The following is a 6763-nucleotide window of genomic DNA, read 5'->3' as shown; positions in this document are numbered from 1 at the left end:
GATGGTTCAGATGAATAATGAAGCTATTGAGAAGATCTGAGCTTGAATGTTCACTTCGTAGAGTAGACAGAAAAGCTATGTTGATCCTAAGCATAGGGACTTGGAGTTCCAGGTAGGGGACCACGTATTTCTGCGAGTTTTTCCATTGAGAGGGGTGAGGAGATTTAGGAAAAAGGGCAAGCTGAGCCCTAGGTTCATAGGACCTTTTGAGATCCTGGAGAGGGTCAGGCAGGTAGCCTATAGATTGGCTTGCCACCATCGTTATCAGGGTTCACGATGTTTTCCACATCTCAATGCTTCGTAAGTGCATCTCGGATTCGACCCATGTATTGGGATACGAGGATCTGGAGCTACAGACAAATTTTACATATGAGGAGTGACCAATTCAGATCCTAGACAAGAAGGATAAAGTTTTGAGTAATAACACGATTCCTTTAGTCAAAGTATTATGGAGGAAAAGTAAGGTCGAGGAAGCGACTTGGGAACTAGAGTCAGCTATGCAAGATCAGTATCCCGAGTTATTCATGTAAATTTCGAGGACGAAATTATAAGTAGGAGGGGATAGTTGTAACATCCCAAAATGCTAATAGGGTTTAGTGCCCTGATTAGTGTGTCGATATGACATAATTGGATATATGTGTGATTAATTGGTTAAATGCATGACTGGGTGGCATGCATGATTTATATGGTAATAAGAATATATTTAGATGCGTGTTTATGAGTATTAAATGTGCATGTGGGTCCATTCTTGTTTATAAGGGCATATTTGTAATTTTTCCCGTTAAGGACATAAATGTGATTATATGTGTTAAATGGTTGGGACCACATTATTATGTGGATATATTTACAGTATTTGGCTCGAGGTGATCCTAGTGAGCGGATTAGCGGAATAGTCACAACGGGTTTAATACCCGGCTCGGGGTGAGCCTAAGGGTATTTTGGGAAACTTAACATATATTTGGGATTTATCGAGTAACGAGTAAGTATTTGGTAGTTAGTTGGGCATGATGGGATTAATTGGTAATTTGTAGGATGACTCGAGGAAATAGCAGAAATTGGGGTTAATGACCATTTTGCCCTTAAGGGAAATTAGGAGGTTGGGTTTGAATAAGGGGCATTTTGGTTATTTTAATTAAAGAGTTATAGTTAGGAAGAATCAGACTTAGGCTAGAACATATCAGAACATTCCCCAGCTCTCTCTTTCTCTCTCTTACACGTTCACTCTCTTTTCCTCTCTTGTGCCTTGAAGCTGAAGGTATTTATGAAAGGAAAAGCTTGGTTTTAAGCTGGGAAATCTGGGGAAATTAAGCTAGGAACAACCAAGAAATTTTTTAGGGTTAAAGCTTCTAACTGAGGTAAGTTTTCAGGTTTTAGGTTGTTGAATTTCTGGTTAGTTGTGATCATGTTAAGGGTTACTTGAGGGGGGTTCTGAATTTGGCATTTAGGGAGGATTGAACTAGTGTTATAGGCTATTTATGTGTTGTTTTTGAAGTGATATTGGGAATTTTGGACCTAGTTTTGACTTGGGTATATAGTTAGGTTGAATTTTGAGGCTATAATTTGGGGAAAAATGCTAAGAAACCCAGGGATTTCTGGGTTCATGGGGGTGCGCCACGATGCAGTTCATGGGTGTCGCAGCCCGTGTGCCCCAGAAGGCCCTGGGAGGGCTTGCTGACTTGTGGGCACACCGCGGCCCTAGAGGGCAAGTCACGGCCCACCTCCCCCCTGGAACAAGAGGCTGGCACCTTTGACTTGAGGCACACCACGACCCTTAGGGCCAGGTCACGGCCCGCCTAGGAAGCCATAGCTAAGTTTCATTTTTAGGCTCGGGGACTTAAACCTAAGCGCTCGGGACGAATTCTACTACCATGTTTAGTAGAATTCGATGCCCCGGAGGCCAGCATTTGATTCCAAAGCATTTAATTGGATTAGATTTTGATAGTTATCCTTTGTCACTTATGACTAGGGTTACCATTAAGGCTCAGGATTGAGGATCGTGCTCGGGACCGCTTCATATCCTCCACTCAGTACTCGAGGTAAGAAAATTGCACCCAAGTTTTGAATGGGACTGAGATTCCCTGTAAATGAACATATGTGTTCTGTAACCTATATATCTGTTATGTGTGAAAGTATGGCCTAAGGGAGTCGGTGCTGATGTTAAACGTACTGAACGCAGCTTAGCCTAAGCGAGTCGGGATCAGCTAAATAACTAGAGGGCTCGGCCTAAGGGCACCAACACCTAAATATTTGTATTAAATATTGAATTATATGTTTGGTAGAATATGTTTACTATTGCCTAACTTATTGCTTGTATCTTGTTGTTTGTTGAACTAGTTGATCTAAACTTTACCGTACACTCTGTTGTTATCTATGCTTGTTGATTATGATTTTCTTGCTGAGCCTTGGCTCATGGGTGCTACATGGTGCAGGTAAAGGCAAGGGTAAGCTGGACCAGCCATGAGTTGGAGAGCTTTGGGGGCGGAGTGTACATCGACATCTACTCGTCCGCCACGACCAAGGGAGATACAGGGACTAGAGCCAAAATTTGTATTTTGCCATTTAGGATGGCTGCAGTTCTATTCACTTTTGGGATCCCATGTATCAAACTCTTATTTTAATGAAAGACAACCATTTTACGATCAAAATCTTATAACCCTTACCTATCAGTTGACCTTAGAAACACATTTACGTTTAACGACTTGGTTAATAAGTCTTGCACTATTTCAAACACATAGTGTAATGGTCTTGGTTATCCAGGGCATTACAGAGCACCTGTGAGCCAAAGCCCAGCAAGAAAACTCAACATATAACATATAACATAACATTTCACCGTATACAGCAAAATAGCCAACGGGCTAAACACATAGTGGCCTACGCCGTCCCATGCGCTTTACCAGACCCTGAGTTCACGGTCTTCACCGAGCTGGTGGATTCAGCACCATAGGAGGGTCTCGCCCTAGCAGCTTGCACTCAGCGTGCTTAATGGCGATCCCGGCCCCCAGCCGTACTCGACTTCTTGCCACTCATGGCCTTCGCCGTTCTAGGCTTTCGCCGTTCTAGGCCTTCGCCGTTCCCGGCTTTTGCCGTTCACTCACAAACATGCATAACAATCACAGTTATCCACACATGTATTAAGCATAGACAATAGGGTCGTGCCCTGAAACACAAACAATAGGGTCGTGCCCTGCTCTACAAGTACAACAGTTTTCTTACCTATGTCCCAAGGTGATAAGCAAATGCAATCCCGAGCACAGTTCCCTAATCCGAGCCTCATTGAAAACCTTGTCACAACGCATTGAAAATTACCACCATCAAGTCTTAAACCAGTAAATAACTTCATAATATTAATCTAGCCTTTGGGACCTTAGATTCTACTAAACCAGGTAGTAGAATCATTCCCTAGCCTTAACCTTCGAGTTCCCAAGCTTAAAACCTCAATTTCCCCTTTTTCCTGCTTTTGAGCCGCGTCATGCCCTCTAGGGCCGCGACCCGCTACTACTCAGAGGGAAAATCCCTCTCTGCTGGCAGACATAGGCTGCGACGCACTATACCCTGCGCCACGGGGCCTGGGCAGATTTCTTAGGCCCCCAGGCCTCTACATTTAAGCGGGTCGTGGCGCTTGATGAACAGGGTCGTGGCTCAAGCCTCTAAACCCAGAATTTCCCATGCATTTCACGAGCCAACCTCCCTGAAACCCACCAATTTCGATCCTTAATCCTAGAATTGAGCCTAGGATTCATATCTAAAAAAACATAACTGATACAAACATTTTAATAACTCAATAAAACCTCATCACAACCTAAGGTTAACACCTAAATTCAACCAAACTTGCACCTAGGCCCTCCTACCAGAAATTACAGCAAATTACTTAAAAATTTCAGTACAGGATTCTTACCGCTATGTTAGTTTTGGCCTGAGCTAATCCCTAAACACCTCAAGCCTCCAATCCTTCAATTCCTTAGTCTAAATCCTAAAAAAAAAATCCTTCAAGCTCCAAAAGAGGGAGAGAGCACCGAGAGATAGAGAGTGAGTAAGAGCTGAGATTGTTTTCTATTTCCTTCCCTTTGTCCTTTCCTTCATTCCAATGTTTTCTAAAAGTCACTCAGCTGCCTAAATGACCAAGCTGCCCCTATGTCTATCCTCATTCCTTTAATGCCACCAAGGGCAATCTCGTCAATTGCCACATCCCCCCAAATCCTCGAGTGTTCCTATAAATCCCCCTTTTAATCCTAACATGCCCAAATAATTGCTAAATTACTACCTGTTACCTGGTAATTCTCGAACATATATTGTATTCCCAAAATACCCCTAGGCTTCTCCTGAGCCGGGTATTCAACCTCGTTGTGACTATTTAGCTAAACTGCTCCCTAGGACCCCCTCGGATCGTGCATCACAAATATATTACCACACCATCGTGGTCTCAATCACAATACACATGTATCACAATTATGCCCCCAACGAGATAAAATTACAAATATTCCCCTAATAACCAAATAGGGCCCACATTCATATTTAATTCACTTAAACATGCATTTCTAATCATATAATCATTAAATTCACATATTAGCATAAAATAATCAATTATTTCCCTCCTAGCACGCTAATCAAGGCCCTAAGCCCTATTAGCAAATTTGGGGCACTACAGCAGTCCTCAAGTGATAAGTGATGTCAAATTGATTTAGTTCGACAGTCCACTTGAGGATTCTCCCTAAGGACTCCGGCTTTTGGAGGACTTGTCGCAAGGGCTAGTTAGTGAGGACCTTGATGGGATGCGCTTGGATAGGAGTCTCTTACTTATGTAGTACACATGGTGCTAAACGTAACCTTCCTCACAAACTAGGGCGGCATTGATGGCATGCTCCAAGACAACCATGTAGAGGAGGAGGGGTTCTTCGTCCATGGGTTTTAACAGGATCATCGGGTTAGTCATATACACCTTCAATTTCTGGAATGCTTTCTTGCATTCCTCTGTCCACTCAAATCTTTGACCTCCTTAGAGGATGTTGAAGAATGGGATGCACTTATCAGTTGCCTTGGAGACAAAGCGACTTAGTGCTTCTATCCTCCCAATGAGGTTTTGTACGTATTTATGCTTTTGGGGGGATGGCATTTTGGTCAAAGCTCTGATCTTCTTTGGATTTCCATCTATTCCACGGGTGCTAACTATGAAGCCCAAGAACTTACTGAAGGAAACTCCAAAAGTGCACTTATGGGGATTCAACTTCATCCTGAATCTGCGGAGGATAGAGAACACTTCCACCAGATCTCTCACGTGGTCAAGGGTTGTTCTAGATTTTACCAACATGTCTTCTATGTAAATCTTCGTGTTCCGACCTAGCTGGTTCTTAAACATCTGGTTTACCAGTCTCTGATAGGTAGCACCATCATTCTTAAGCCTGAAGGGCATCACTTTGTAGCAATATACCCGTTTGTCGATCTGGAAGCTAGTGTGATATTGATCCGCAACATGCATGGAAATCTGGTTATATCCCAAGTACGCGTCAACCATCTGATCGATCTTGGGCAAAGGAAAATAGTCCTTTGGGCAGGCTTTGTTGAGGTCAAAGAAATCTATACAGGTCCTCCAAGTGCCATTTGGATTGGGCACCAGGATCGAGCTAGATAACCACCTAGGGTACTGAGCTTCTCGGATGAACGCATTTGTGAGGAGCTTATCAACCTCCGCCTTTAAAGCCAGTGCTTGGTTCGGGTCAATCATTCTTCATTTTTGCTGTATTAGAGAGACGTTAGAATGTTTAAGGCATGGCATATGATGTTTGGGTCAATGCCTATCATGTCAGATTGAGACTAGGCAAAGACATCTTGATTGTCTTTGAGAAAGCTCACTAAGGCTTCTCGGACATCCACCTTGTGATCTTTCCCGACCTTCATTTTTCTATCTGGGATGGAGGTCTCAAGGATCACCTCCTCTATCTCTTCCATGGTCTCGATAGCCCTCTCTTCATGAACTCTGGGGTCCAGCTCATTGGACTCCCTTTCTTCTTGAATAGCTTGGACCTCCATCTCTTCGGGAGGAGGCTGTTTGGGGCATGTTGTTGCCTCAATTACCATTACTGGATGCTTGAGGGACACATTGTAGCAATGCATGGCCTCCTTTTGGTCTCCACGAATTGTGCCTATTCCTACCTCGGTAGGGAACTTCATGTATAAGTGGCGTATGGAGGTGACAGCTCCAAATTCTTTTAGGTTGGACACCTCAGGATGGCGTTATACGTGGATGAGCAACCCACAACCACAAAAGTGCAGTACTTGAAGGACTGAAGAGGCACTTCTCCAAGTGTCACTGGCAATTTGATTTGCCCCATCAGAATGAGACCTTCTCCCGAGAACCCGTATAAAGTTGAGGTGCAAGGGGACAGGTCACTAGTGGTTAGCCCAATCTTCTCGTAGGTTGTCTTGAATAGGAATTTCACTAAACTCCCGTTGTCCACTGGGATCCGAGCCACCATCGTGTTGGAAATTTGGATCTTGACCACCAAAGGATCATGGTGGGGAAAATTCACCCTCCGAGCATTGTCCTTAGAGAAAATGATGACTTGGTCAGTCATTCGAAGCATTTGTGCTGGTAAATGGGTTAACGTCAGCACTTCATCGTCATGGTTTAGGGCTTGTGCATATCGACTATGTGAACCCCTGGAAGTGCCCCCCAAGTGGGGTCCTCCGAAGATAGTCTCTAATCTCTCGTTCACTAGGGGAGGTCCATGGGCTATCTGTGGTTGTGGGGCCACAGGCACTTGGCTCA

Source organism: Humulus lupulus, chromosome 2, assembly GCF_963169125.1.
Source record: "Humulus lupulus chromosome 2, drHumLupu1.1, whole genome shotgun sequence".
NCBI lineage: Eukaryota > Viridiplantae > Streptophyta > Magnoliopsida > Rosales > Cannabaceae > Humulus > Humulus lupulus.
The sequence above is the reverse complement of the archived record's forward strand: the minus strand, read 5'-3'. Positions refer to the sequence as shown.